The sequence below is a fragment of the Phocoena phocoena genome, chromosome 5 (genome assembly GCF_963924675.1).
Source record: "Phocoena phocoena chromosome 5, mPhoPho1.1, whole genome shotgun sequence".
Taxonomy (NCBI): Eukaryota; Metazoa; Chordata; class Mammalia; order Artiodactyla; family Phocoenidae; genus Phocoena; species Phocoena phocoena.
In genome coordinates, this window is record NC_089223.1 from 134,943,740 (window position 1) to 134,958,349 (window position 14,610).

Genomic DNA, 14,610 nt, shown 5'->3' on the forward strand with positions numbered 1-14,610 from the left:
GTAGCCGAGAAGATGACAGAGAAAAGTATCAGTGAATTTGAAAACAGATCATTACAAATTATCCAACCTGAGCAACAGAGGAAAAAAAATTGGATAAACAATGAATAGAATCTCAGGGACCTGTGGGATAATAACAAAAGGTGTTGAAAATTTTTTGAATAAATAATGAACGAAAAGTCTCAAGTTTGGCAAAAGACACAAACCTACAGATTCAAGAAGCTCAACAAAGTCCAAACATAATGAACATAAAGAAGCCTGTGCCCAGAAACATCATCATCAAAATGCTGAAAAATAAAGACAAAGAAAAAAATCTTGAAAGCAGCCAGAGAAATGCAATCTATTACCTACAGAATAACAACAATTTGAGTTACCATGCAGTCGGGAAGGAAGGGACACAACATTTTTAAAGTGCTGAAAGAAAAGAATGGTCAACACGTAATAGTATATGCCGTAAAAATATCTTTCAGAAATCAAGGTGAAATAATGGCATTCTCAGATGAAGAAAAAATAAAAGAACTCAGTGCCGGCAGGTCTGTTCTAAAAGAATTGCTAAAAGAAATTCTTTAGGCAGAAGAGAAATGATACCAGAAGGAAACTGGAGCATCAGGAATGAAGAAAGAGCACCAGGAAAGGTGAATACCTGTATAAATATGGTAGACTATTCTCTTGAATTCATAAAATATGTTTGATGTTAAAGGCAAAAAGTACAACATTGTCTGAGGGGGGTTTGGACACACGTAGATGTAACTGATGACGACTAGAACATAAAGGGGAGAGGATAAATGGGCCTATGTGGTGGTAAGCGTTCTATATTTCACTTGAAATGGGGGGAAAAATTGGTTCTAAGCAGATTTAAAAAGTTTAAATATTTGCATTCCTTGAACCTTGTTTTTGCCTCTAGGACTTTGCAGTTGCTTTTCCCTTTGCCTGAAAAACCATTTCCCCATATATACTGTCAGCCCTCCCTATCTGAGGGTTCTGCATCCGTGGAATCAACCAATCTCAGATGGAAAATATTTGGGAAAAAATTCCAGAAAGTTCCAAAAAGCAAAACTTGAATTTGTCATGTGCTAACAACTATTTACATAGGATTTACATTGTATTAGGTATTATACTCAATCTGGAGATGATTTAAAGTATATGGGAGGATGTGTGTAGGTTATATGCAAATACTACCCCATTTTATATAAGGTCTCTGATCATTTATGGATTTTGGTATCCTCAGGGGTCCTGGAACAAATTCCCAGAGGAACTGAGTGTTTTATACATGGCATCTAGCTAGGTTTTTCTTTTTATTTCAATTTCTATGTTTTAACTGGTAGTTTTAATACATATACATTTTGATTTTTGATGTATTTGAACTTATTTCAACATCGTTTTTGTTTGTTTACCTTGCTTTTTCAGAGCCACTTTTTCACCCTTTTGGAGGTATTTTTTAAAAAATTAACTTTTGTGGGAGGGAGGGAGACGCAAGAGGGAAGACATATGGGAACATATGTATATGTATAGCTGATTCACTTTGTTATAAAGCAGAAACTAACACACCATTGTAAAGCAATTATACCCCAATAAAGATGTTTAAAAAAAAAAATTAACTTTTGTTCAGAGTTTTAAAACTCCCATGTCTCCCTTTATGTGGAATTCGTACAGTATATTTGTACTTTCTAGAAGTTTTCTTGTACCTCTAACTTAACAAAATGTAAACAGTATATTAACCTGTCTTCTAAACAAAATGACTACTCCTCCTCTCAATGCCTACATGCTAGTGTTATTCAAGGTATTAGTTCTGTACATTTTTTTAAACCTCACAAATCAGACATTTTTTCAGACAGTGTTTAGTTGACAAGTTTGTTTACCTTTTGATTCACTCACCATTCTATCTTGCACCTCAGACCATTCTTCTAGGATAATTTCTTTGTAAAATTCTTTTAAAAGCTCTCAAAAAGCACTTACTTTATGCCAGGTTTTAAGTTCTATTTTCTTTTTTTAATTTGGATTATGATATTGTTATGGGTTTTTTAAAAATATGTTTATTTATTTGGTTGCACTGTGTCTTACTTGCGGCAGACGGGCTCCTTAATTGTGGCACGGGAACTCTTAGTTGCAGCATGCATGTGAGATCTAGTTCCCTGACCAGGGATCAAACCCGGGCCCCCTGCATTGGGAGCATGGTGTCTTATCCACTGGGCCACCAGGGAAGTCCCTAACTTCTACTTTCTACTAATTCATCTAATCCTCATAACAATTCCATGAGGTATATACTATTATTGTCAACATTTTATTTTATTTATTTTTTTTAACATCTTTATTGGAGTATAATTGCTTTACAATGGTGTGTTAGTTTCTGCTTTACAACAAAGTGAATCAGCTATACATATTATTGTCAACATTTTACAAACGAGAAAATTGAAGCACAGAGATGTTAACTCACTTGCCTAATATCCCACAACTAGCAAATGGCAGAACAGGGATTCAAACCAAGCAGACTTTAAATATTCTTAACCTGTTTGAAATACTGCTTCTCATATATCATTTAGGAGTTCCTTTAATGCAGGTCTCTGAGGTAAACTCTCAGTTCTCATTTAACTTAAATGTTTCTTTTTTACTCTTGTTCTGGAACAATAGCTTGGGTGAGTCCACACTTCTAGCTCACTTTCAGCACTTGAAAGATATTATTCCATTAACTTTTGGTTTCTATTGATGCTGATGAGAAATCCGTTGTCATTTTAATTGTTCTGATCTGTCCTTTCTCTTTGGCTGCTTTTATGATCTTTTGCTGGGAGTTCTTCAGTTTCTTTACTGTGTGTCATTATGCATTTCTTTTTATTTACCCTGCTTTGGTTATGTTGTGATTCTTTTTTTTTTTTAAGATACTTTTTCTAGTTCTTTTTTAAAATTTTTATTTATTTATTTTTGGCTGCATTGGGTCTTCATTGCTGCACGGGGGCTTTCTCTAGTTGCGGCACTTCGTTGTGGAGCACGGGCTCTAGGCGTGTGGCCTTCAGTAGTTGTGGCTCGCGGGCTCAGTATTTGTGGCACATGGGCTTAGTTGCTCAGTGGCATGCGGGATCTTCCAGGACCAGGGATCGAACCCGTGTCCTCTGCATTGGCGGGTGGATTCTTAATGACTGCGCCGCCAGGGAAGTCCGGTTATGTTGTGATTCTTAAAACTGCAGGTACCTGTTTTTCATCCTTTCTGCAAAAGTCATAGTACTATTTCTTTAAATATTGCATCTAATTTAGAACATTTGTAACCAGTGGGAGGTAAAGGGCAGGGACTGACAGACTGACAAGAGGGAAATTTCTGGGGTGATGGATATGTTCTATTTTTTGATAGGAGTTTGTGTTATACCCATATATGCACTTGTAAAAACTCACTGAATGATGCATTTAAGATTTGTGCATTTTACTATATGTAAATTTTACCTAGGTGGGAAAAAAGAACTATTAAACAGTATTGAACACTAGTTAATGGAAACGCCTTGAAATCTTTAGAGGTGAGGTCTACAACTTACTCTAAAATACATCCAAAAAAGAGAATGCATTGATGGATGGGTAAAAGAATGGACAGATAAGTGATATAGCAAATGTAACAAAATGTTAATTCTAGAATTTAGTTGGTGGATAAGAGTGTTCACAATTCTTTCAACTTTTCTGTATGTTTAAAATGTTTTATAAATGTTGGGGGAGAAAAAAAAATGTTGGGGGAGAATATTGCTTCTCCTTTATTCTATTCTGTCCTTCTGAGATTACAATTAGTTACATGACAGGCTCTCTCATCCTAGTGTCCACCTCTTAATTATCTCTTTCATATTTTTAGTTCCTTGCCTCTCTGTAGTACACCCTAGATAATGTCTTCAGATAAATCTTCTCATTTATTAACTTTCTTTTCACTTGCATCTCAATTTTTCTTTAATCTTTGCACTGAGTTTTGTCATTACAACAATGACATTTCTCATGTGTAGAAAGTCTACCCTCTCCCACCTGCCTCCCCCTCTGCCTATTCATTAGGCCTTGCTCATCTTTTGTCATTACATCCTTTACTTTATTTCTAACATTTGGAGTATAGTTATTCTATACGCTATCATCTGCACTACTGTGGTCCTTGGACTTCTGTATCTGTTGAATATTATTTCTGCAGATACTCGCAGAAGTTTGGCTTCTTGGTGCTTGTAGTTCTCTGACTGTGAGCTCATTGCCTGACCTTAATCTTGGGAGTCCTCTTGACCTAAATTGGGGATGTTCCCTTCCAGAAAAGTTTTGCTTCTGTTTCTGCTCATAGCTGGGGAGCAACACAGACTTAAAATTAATTCAGCTCCCATAGGGAGTCTTGTTCCAGGGAGGGAGTCCCATGCACGGCTTTCCACTTGGCAACTGGTCCAGGGCTGTGCATCAAGATTGCGGCTGTTGACAGGACTTATCCTGATATGTCCTCCTATCTGCTTGCTCATCAGCCTGGGCTAAGGGCTTGTGCCTTATAGAGCATATCTCGTGTAGATGATACCCATTCTGCCAGAGCAGGACCCCTCAAAGAGCCTTACCAGCCATGCTTCTGGAAGAAAATATTCGATATTCTTTATTTGTAAAGGAAGTATCCTATTCCTAATTTACCAAAGATTTTAAAATTAAAACTGGATGTTAAATTTTGTATCAAATGCCTTTTCAGTATCTGTAGAGATGATGACAGATAAGATTTTTCTCCTTTAAGCAATTTATTAAGAATTCTTTTCTCTCCTAGATTCATTGCCTGCTCTAAAACGGGAACTGTGCTCTTTGAATATTTTTCCTTTGCCAGATGGCACAATGTTATGTCAGTAGAAGGCGCTGGAAAGACTTTTCCTTCTTAGTTCTTGCTCGCTTTCTTGCCTGACACTTGACACACACATAGCTTCTCTCGCACCCCCCGTCCTGCAGTGCTTTGCCTTTCCCTGGCTGCTGCACTACAGATAGCTTCTCAGTGCCTGGCTCCTACAGTGAAGGGGCTTCCCCAGCACCAGGCTCCTGCATTCTGGGCAATTTCCCCAGCACCCAGCAGCTTCCCCAGATCCACCTTCAGACTTCTGGAGCAGAGTGGCTCCCACAAGACACCGACCCATGAACAGCTTTCTCTGGTACCCTAGAGGGTAAACTTTCAGTATATTCCAGAAGATGGATTTCTAGCATGCTTCACTGGCACACAACCAAAGCAAATTCCCTGCCACTCAGTAAGCCATGGCCTTGCCCTCTCTAACGAGGTCTAGATCTCAGGCTGCAGCTGGGGGCAGGGCCCGGGGCACCTTGGGGAATCTATCTCAGCCCTAGGGGTAGTAATTACTTCTTATATCTGATATTCCTATATTTAGAGTTCTCTTCACTTCCTACTAGCTAACCCCTTGTTGCCCCAATCCCATCATAGTTAATAATTCTCTATATTAAACTTTGCATGGTTGGATCACTGTGGTTTCTATTTTCTGATTGACCTTGGCTGATACTTTCAGTCATTTCTAAATTTACTGAGAATTTTCAAAACTGTCTCCCAGTTTTTGGTCTATGTTGGTGAATGTTCCATATGCATTTTGAAATAAATGTGTACTCTGCGAATATCAAGTAGGTCAAGTTGGTTGATAAAATTGTTCGAGTCCTCTATATCGTTGCTGATTTTTTTTTTTTTTTTTTTTTTTTTTTTTTTTTTTTTTCCCCGTATGTGGGCCTCTCACCGTTGTGGCCTCTCCCGTTGCGGAGCACAGGCTCTGGACGCGCAGGCCCAGCGGCCATGGCTCACGGGCCCAGCCGCTCCACGGCATGTGGGATCTTCCCGGACCGGGGCACGAACCCGTGTCCCCTGCATCGGCAGACGGACTCTCAACCACTGCGCCACCAGGGAAGCCCAGAGCACTTCATATTTACCGTTCCCCAGGAAACTGAAACTCTTCTCTTTTTTTCTGTGTGCTATACTTTGAATAGCTTCTATTGCTGCTTACAAGTTCAGCAATTATTTTAAAAATAGGTCTTTACTGGAGTATAATTGCTTCACCATACCATGTTAGCTTCTGTTGCACAGCAAAGTGAATCAGCCATCTGCATACACATGTCCCCGTATCCCTTCCCTCTAGGTCATCGCAAAGCACAGAGCTGATCTCCCTGTGCTATGCTGCTGCTTGCCAGCAGCCAACTATTTTACATTCCGTAGTGTATGTATGCTGATGCTACTCTCACTTTGCCCCAGCTTCGCCCTTTCACCTCATGTCATCAAGTCCACTCTCTATGTCTACTTCTTTATTCCTGCCCTGCAACTAGGTTCATTAGTACCTTTTTTTTTTCTTAGATTCCATATATATGTGTTAGCATACGGTATTTGTTTTTCTCTTTCTGACTTACTTCACTCTGTATGACGGACTCTAGGTCCATGCACCTCACTACAAATGACTCAATTTCGTTTCGTTTTATGGCTAATATTCCATTGTATATATGTGCCACATCTTCTTTATCCATTCATCTGTCGATGGACACTTAGGTTGCTTCCATGTTCTGGCTATTGTAAATAGAGCTGCAATGAACATTGTGGTACATGACTCTTTTATTATTTTTTAAATTTTATTTTATTTATTTTTGGCTGCATTGGGTCTTCGTTGCTGCGCATGGGCTTTCTCTAGTTGCGGTGAGCAGGGGCTACTCTTTGTTGCGGTGCGTGGCCTCCTCATTGGAGTGGCTTCTCTTGTTGTGGAGCATGGGTTCTAGGCATGCAGGCTCAGTAGTTGTGGCTAACGGGCTCTAGAGCACAGGCTCAGTAGTTGTGGCACATGGGCTTAGCTGCTCTGCGGCATGTGGGATCTTCCCGGACCAGGACTCGAACCCAAGTCCCCTGCACTGGCAGACGGATTCTTAACCACTGTGCCACCAGGGAAGTCCCTACATGTCTCTTTGTGAATTATGGTTTTCTCAGGGTATACGCCCAGTAGTGGGATTGCTGGGTGATACGGTAGTTCTATTTTTAGTTTTTTAAGGAACCTCCTTACTGTTTTCCATAGTGGTTGTATCAATTTACATTCCCACCAACAGTGTAGGAGGGTTCCCTTTTCACCACATGCTTTCCAGCATTTACTATTTCTAGCTTTTTTGATAATGGCCATTCTAATCAGAGTGAGGTGATACCTCATTGTAGTTTTGATTTGCATTTCTAATAATTAGTGATGTTGAGCATCTTTCCATGTGCCTCTTGGCCATCTGTATGTCTTCCTTGGTGAAATGTCTATTTAGGTCTTCCACCCATTTTTTTAACTGGATTGTTTGTTTCTTTGATATTGAGCTCCATGACCTGTTTGTATATTTTGGAGATTAATCCTTTGTCTGTTGTTTCATTTGCAAATATTTTCCCCCATTCTGAGGGTTGTCTTTTTGTCTTGTTTATGGTTTCTTTTGCTGTGCAAAAGCTTTTAAGTTTAATTAAGTCCCATTTGTTTATTTTTGTTTTTCTTTCTGTTACTCTAGAAGCTGGGTCAAAAAAGATCTTGCTGTGGTTTATGTCAAGGAGTGATTTTCCTATGTTTTCCTCTAAAAGTTTTATAGTGTCTGGTCTTACATTTAAGTCTTTAATCCATTTGGAGTTTATTGTTGTGTATGGTGTTAGGGAGTGTTATTTCATTCTTTTACATGTAGCTGTCTAGTTTTCCCAGCACCACTTATTGAAGAGGCTGACTTTTCTACATTGTATGTTCTTGCCTCCTTTGTCTTAAATTAGGTGCCCATATGTTCGTGGGTTTATCTCTGGACATTCTATCCTGTACCACTGACCTAGATGTCTGTTTTTGTGTCAGTACCACACTGTCTTGATTACTGTAGCTTTGTGGTATAGTTTGAAGTCAGGGAGCCTGATTCCCCCAACTCAGTTTTTCCTTCTCAAGATTGCTTTGGCTATTCGGGATGTTTTGTGTCTCCATACAAATTGTAAAATTTTTTGTTCTAATTCTGTGAGGAATGCCATTAGTAGTTTGATAGGGATTGCACTGAATCTGTAGATTGCTTTGGGTAGTACAGTCATTTCCACAATATTCCTTCTTCCAATCCAAGAACATGGTATATTTCTCCATTTGTTTATGTCATCTTTGATTTCTTTCATCAGTGTTTTATAGTTTTTGAGTACAAGTCTTTTGCCTCCTTAGGCAGGTTATTCCTAGGTATTTTATTCTTTTTGCTGCTATGGTAAATGGGAGTGTTTCCTTAATTTCTCTTTCTGATTTTTCATTGTTGGTGTATAGGAATGCCACAGATTTCTGTGCATTATGTATCCTGAAACCTTGCCAAATTCATTGATTAGTTCTAGTAGTTTTCTCTCTCCTGATCTCCCCAGCCTCAGGGGCACTGATCTTGTCTGGCTTCCACTTCTCCTCTCCTCTCAGCCCCTCTATGTCCTATCAGTTCACTCTGGGGTTCCTCCTGTCTCCTTGGGCATCAGAGTCCCCCAACAGCGGCTGGCAGGTGCCCTAGTTGCGGGGAGATGATAACTCCACATCTTCCCACACCGCCATCTTGACTCACTCTCCCACCAGTCTTCTACAGTGTCCAATTTGCTGTTAAGCTTCTACATTGATTTTTAAATTTTTTAGATACTGTATTTTTCATCTCCAGAAGTTGCATTTCATTCATTTACATATCTTCCATTTTTATCATATGTTCACATTTACTTGTCAGCCCTTTTTTTTTTTTGTCAGCCCTTTTTAAAGGTCCTATTGCTAATTCTGTGATCTCTGTCATCTCTGGTCTGTTAACTGATTTTTCTCCCAGTTATGGATCAAATTTTGCTGAAGTTTCACGTATCTAGTAATTTTTTATTGTATATTGGTTATTGTGAACATTATATTGCTGACTGTCTTAATTTTGTGTGTGTGTGTTTAAGTACTGAGTCTTGTTTTGGCAGGAAATTAAGTTATTGTGGATCAGCTTTATCCTTTCAAGGCTTGTTTTTAAACGTTGTTAGGTTAAACCTAGAGTAGCTTTTAATCTAGGGCTAGGGTAGCCCTATTACTAAAGGCATAAGCCTTCAGTTGTCTCTACTGAATTCCTCAGATGTTCATTGAGGTCTTTACTCCAGCAGCTCCCGGGTAATTGTTCTTTCCTTGGTAGTTGATCTTTGCTTGGCCTTGTGGAGTATTACTCTACACATGCTCAGATTAGCAGTCAGCCAAAGACTCAAGATTTCTGTAAATCTTCTTGGAGTAAATTCCTTCTTCTCTGGTATCCTGTCAAGCAAATTCCACAAATTGCATCTTTTTGCTAACCACTGTATCCTTAGTGACATGTACAGGGCCTGCCTGTTATGTGGTAGGTGCTCAATAAAATATTTTTATGAATACGTGGACTTATACATAGTATTCGCTCATATTTAAAATTCCCTTTGTATCTGAATATATCTCCTTTGAAATTTCTAACATCATCTCTCCTGTTTAAAAATCTTTGCTATTTTTATTTTGCCATATTTATTTTATCGATCATTTCAAACAACCAGCTCTTTCCTTTTTTGATCTGTATTTCTGGATTCTAATTCATTGCCTTATTATTTTACCTGCTTTTCCTTAAAACTTTATGTGTTTTTCTCATTTAAGGTAAGAGGCAGTATAGTGTAGTGGTTCAAAGATTGGGTTTGATTATTGACTTTATCACTTATTAGCTGAATAAACTTCAGAAAGACACTTAACCTCTCTGAGCTTTGGTTCTTTATATGTAAAAGAGGGAAAATATTACTTGCTTCATAGGTATACTGTGAAGATTAAATGAGAAAATTTTTTCAGAACACAACATTGTCTGACACATTAAGTACTGTATAAGTGATAGGTAGACCATTTGGTATATTTTAATTCATTCTATATTGGTTAATATTAAAATATTGATCTGTGATTTTCCTTTATATACTACTTCAGCTGAATCCTTATGTTTCAATTTTATTGTTCTCATTGTCATTAATTTCTAAATACTTTGTAAATCAGCAACTGTGATTTCCTCCTTGAACGAAAATTATATAAGAGATTTCCCTCTTAGCTTCCAAGTACAGTAGATGGATTTTTTCATCCTTTTACTTAAAATTAAAAAAACTTATGTTTTCATTGCTCTGGTATCAGAGAGTATAACTTAAAATTGAGATTCTTCTGTTATTTTAAAAATAAATTTTTATAAACATGCACATTAAAAAAGTACCTTCTCTACCTGCAAGTTAGAAAGTTTAATATTTAAATCTCCTACTTTAGATCCTCTTAAAAATTACTGTCTGTAGCTTGCCTTTGATATGTCAAATACTGGGAATGCTATATAATCAAACATTCTAAAGGTGAGGAGGGAGAAAGGGAATGAGAAAGGAAACAACAGAGGCCACTGCGACTGCACTTTGCATATATATCAAATATTTGTAAGTCTTGCTTACTCATAATTTGAGTTTATTATCTAGAATGTCACCACCAGAGGCATCTTTACTGTCCACTACAAGAAGGCCTTCCATCCTAGCTCCTAGTCTGCCTCCACACTTGAACACATCTAGAATTTTTGAAGTCTTCTCCCCTGCCCCAATCACTAGCACAGTGCTGTATACATAATACATAGTTAACTTTCATAAATCCTCAATGACCCTACTTATGAAGATATGACTTGAAGAATTCTGAAACTCAGTAAACTTACCTATAAAATGTTGATGGTAATTTTAGGTACTAAAATTAAAGTCCTTGTTATTTATAATGTAGTATCTCTCGTAAGATATTTGGGGTTACCATTAACCAGTGATATGGTAACCTGGTGGAGGCCAACAAGACCAAAGCTGTTCTTCTCTGGGGAACTGGAGTTCTGTCTTTAATGGAGAGATGATTCCTGCTGTCAAATGGGATGGACAGGAAACCAGAATTGTCAGAAGAGCCCTTATATAGGCCAGTGATTCTCAATGAAAGGGGGGAGGGGACATAATTTTACCCCCCCAGGGGCATTTGGCAATGTTTAGAGATGGTTTGGGTTGTTACAACTAGGGGTGGAGTACTGCTGGCAGGTAGTGGGTAGAAGCCAAGTATGCTACTAAACATCTTACAATGCACAGCACAGCTGCCCACAACAAAGAATTACGTGTCTGGCTTACAGAAAAAGACAAATACTATATAATATCACTTATATGTGGAATCTAAAAATTAATACAAATGAATGTATATCCAAAACAGAAAGAGACTCACAGATATAGAAAACAAACCTGTGGATACCAAAAGGGAGAGGGAGAAATTAGAGGTATGGATTAACAAACTACTATGTATAAAATAGATAAGCAAGAGGGATATACTGTATAGCACAGGAAATTATAGCTATTACCTTGCAATAACCTATAATGGAGTTCAATCTGCAAAAATACTGACTCACTATGCTCTACACCTGAAACTAACATAATAATGTAAATCAACTACACTTCAATTTAAAAAAAAAAAGAATTATCTGGCTCAAAATGTTAGTAGTGCCAAGGTTGAGAAACCCTTATATAGGCAAGCAAATGAACTCTCCTGTCCTCTGTGCTCAGGCCAGAACTTAAAGAGCGAAGCTGTCTAGGAGCTATTCCTTGGTAAGACCAGTTAAAAAATGGCCTTTGCCACAGGGAGGTGGCATCTCTGTAGTAAACAAAAGTTGAACGTGAGTAGTTATGTTTTGTACATAAGATTACCCTTATTTTATGTTTTTAATATCCATTCAGTTTTTTCTATTAGGAAAATACTTTTAAATACCCATCTTACCCTAAACTATGTATAATATTCCAGTTGTACTGCTAAAGGATCCAAATCAGTCTCTCCTCAGCTTTGAAGTAAAGTATTAAGGAAAGAAGGGTTAACATGCTTATACTTTGAGGCCAAGCGGTAGTGGCAGCAAGTAGTGAGAAACTCCAAGAACAAAGTGAATTCTCAGAAGACAGGGCTGCATAATCCACCCACTCTTCCCAACAGCAGACTCTCCTTCAGGCATCAAAGCTGGTGGTTCTGGGGTTATTCAGTTAAGAAGAGTGACATACACTTTAGTCACATATGTAGCCTCTCAAACTGCAGACTGAAAATATAAAACTCTTCACAACAATGTCAAGTGTCTACAATGATTTTTCCAACTAAGTGGTGCTGAACTGTGTATAACTGGCAAAGGGTTCAAATTGACGAGGCTTACACAAGAAATTTCTCACTCATTTATTCATCATTTGCTGGGTAACAATGAGCTCTCAGTCAGTAGTCAAGAGCTGACAATCTAGTTGGAAGGCACAGCACATAACCATGAAACTTAAACAGCAAAGACAGTATTCCAAAGCCCAATGAGCAATACCCCAAAAAGCGTATTAGATTTAGAATAAATCAAGAACATTCTGAGCTGAAGTAAGCAGGAAAAGCTTCACAGAGATGAGACCTTTGAGCTAGGATGTGAAATATGAAAAGGATCGGATAAATAGACAAGAAAAAGAATTTCTAATGCAGTTTAGCACGAGCTAAACCAAAAAAGCCAGAATACAACAAAGAGAGAGCAAGGGTCTTGGGATGCAGAGACATTGATGCTTTTATTCACCATCCTTAGAAATTACCTGATTATCCAGCTTGGAATGCTTCAACTGCTTTTTGTTATTCTATCTTCAGATGCTATCCTTTAAATGGGATAGGTAGAATAGGTCAGATGAATATATTCCAAGGGCCTCTAATAGTTTCTGGGATGATTACTCTTCATGGAAATAATGTCACAAGTAAACAATGAGGATTTTCCAGGCCATGTTCTGGTTTTGTAACAGGAAACTGAATAAATATAATTGGCAAACACATTCAACCAGGTGTGTAAACTTTTTCCCCCTGGCTAACATAAGTTGGTATATCAGTAACTGTATAAAGTTTTTCTATTGCAACGGAAATTATTGTATATTGAAGGCTTTTGCAAATTCCTGGCAACTTGGCGGGCTCAGGTTCTACCACAAATTCTCTCTGACCACATTTTCATTTTATCTATTGAAATAAGCACTTTAGGGGCTTCCCTGGGGGCACAGTGGTTAAGAATCCGCCTGCCAATGCAGGGGAGACGGGTTCGAGCCCTGGTCCGGGAAGATCCCACATGCCGCGGAGCAACTAAGCCCGTGCACCACAGCTACTGAGCCTGCGCTCTAGAGCCCGGGAGCCACAACTACTGAAGCCCGCGTGCCTAGAGCCCGTGCTCTGCAACAGGAGAAGCCATTGCAATGAGAAGCCCGCGCACCGCAACAAAGACCCAACAACGAAGACTCAATGCAGCCAAAAATAAATAAATAAATTTAAGAAATAAGCAATCTATCTCCTTCCCTAGGGCTTTCAGTGCTCTACTGTTGCCCTCATTCTATTTAAGGCATGCCTGTCCTCCTCTCCACAGTCCCTGAATTTCCAAACAGAATAACTATGTGCTCAAACAGAAAAAACAAAACACCCCCAAACCCCAGTCGTGGCATTGCAAAACAAAACTTCTCACAAAAAGCGATATGGTTGCACATTTTGGACCTTTTCTATGTGATCCAGAGACCTGAGATCACCTTCTCAGTGATCCAGAGACTCTTCTTTAATGCTGGGTGGTCGCGCCTATTACCATTTTCCTCGGGTATATGGATCTAGAGAACTTCCGTGTGCGCTCAGAAATATTAAATGGCTCCGCTACCGTCACCCAGGCACGAAGGCACAACTAGGGCACAGTGGATTTTTTTTTTTTTTTTTTTGCGGTACGCGAGCCTCATCACTGTTGTGGCCTCTCCCGTTGCGGAGCACAGGCTCCGGACGCGCAGGCCCAGCGGCCATGGCTCACGGGCCCAGCCGCTCCGCGGCATGTGGGATCTTCCTGGACCGGGGCATGAACCCGTGTCCCCCGCATCGGCAGGCGGACTCTCAACCATTGCGCCACCAGAAAAGCCCAAGGCACAGTAGATTTTACTCTCACCAGAGAGGCCGTCTAGTACCAGCTCCCGGGTTCAATGCCGCCAAAGGGTCCACCTGCTCTACCTCTTGGGCCGGTGCCCCGCGCCTAACATAAGCCTCCGCGCGGAAGCGGCGGGCGGCCTCCAACTCCCGCCCGCTCACTGACAGCCATGCTCCTGCCAAGACTCAAGCTCCGCGTGGCCCGACGCTCGCTTCTAACGGCTTCCCGCGCCCGGCGGGCCTCCGGCGGAGCCTCGCACCCCCCAGCCCTCCACCTCCCCAGCCCCTGTCACTGTCCCAACGCCCGCGGTCCCGAGAGCCCGGAGGAGGCAAGGAGAGCAGCCGGCCCCCAGCTGCAAGCCAAGGGAACCCGCCTCCGCCTCCACCTCCAGGTCCGGGGAAGCCCCACCGATACGTCGGTGAGAGCGCCGAACGCGACGCCCGGACTTCCGGAGACCTTACACGTCCTCAGCAGGCACACGCCCCCGCCGAAACGGCTCGTCGGCCCTCTCGCGAGAGAGTGCCTGGTGGCACCTCCTTCCCTTCAGCAGTCTTTCTCTCCCCGCCCCCAGAGTGCTCGCGCGGCTTCCTCCGGGGGGCGGGAGCCTTGGACGTGGCGGGGCCCGGCCAGCCAGGGTGCCGGGCCTGGGGCGCTCTGCTCGGCCTCTCGGCAGCTGGCCTTCCGCGCCACCTTCAAGCCCCCGACAGGCCCCGTCCCTTCCCA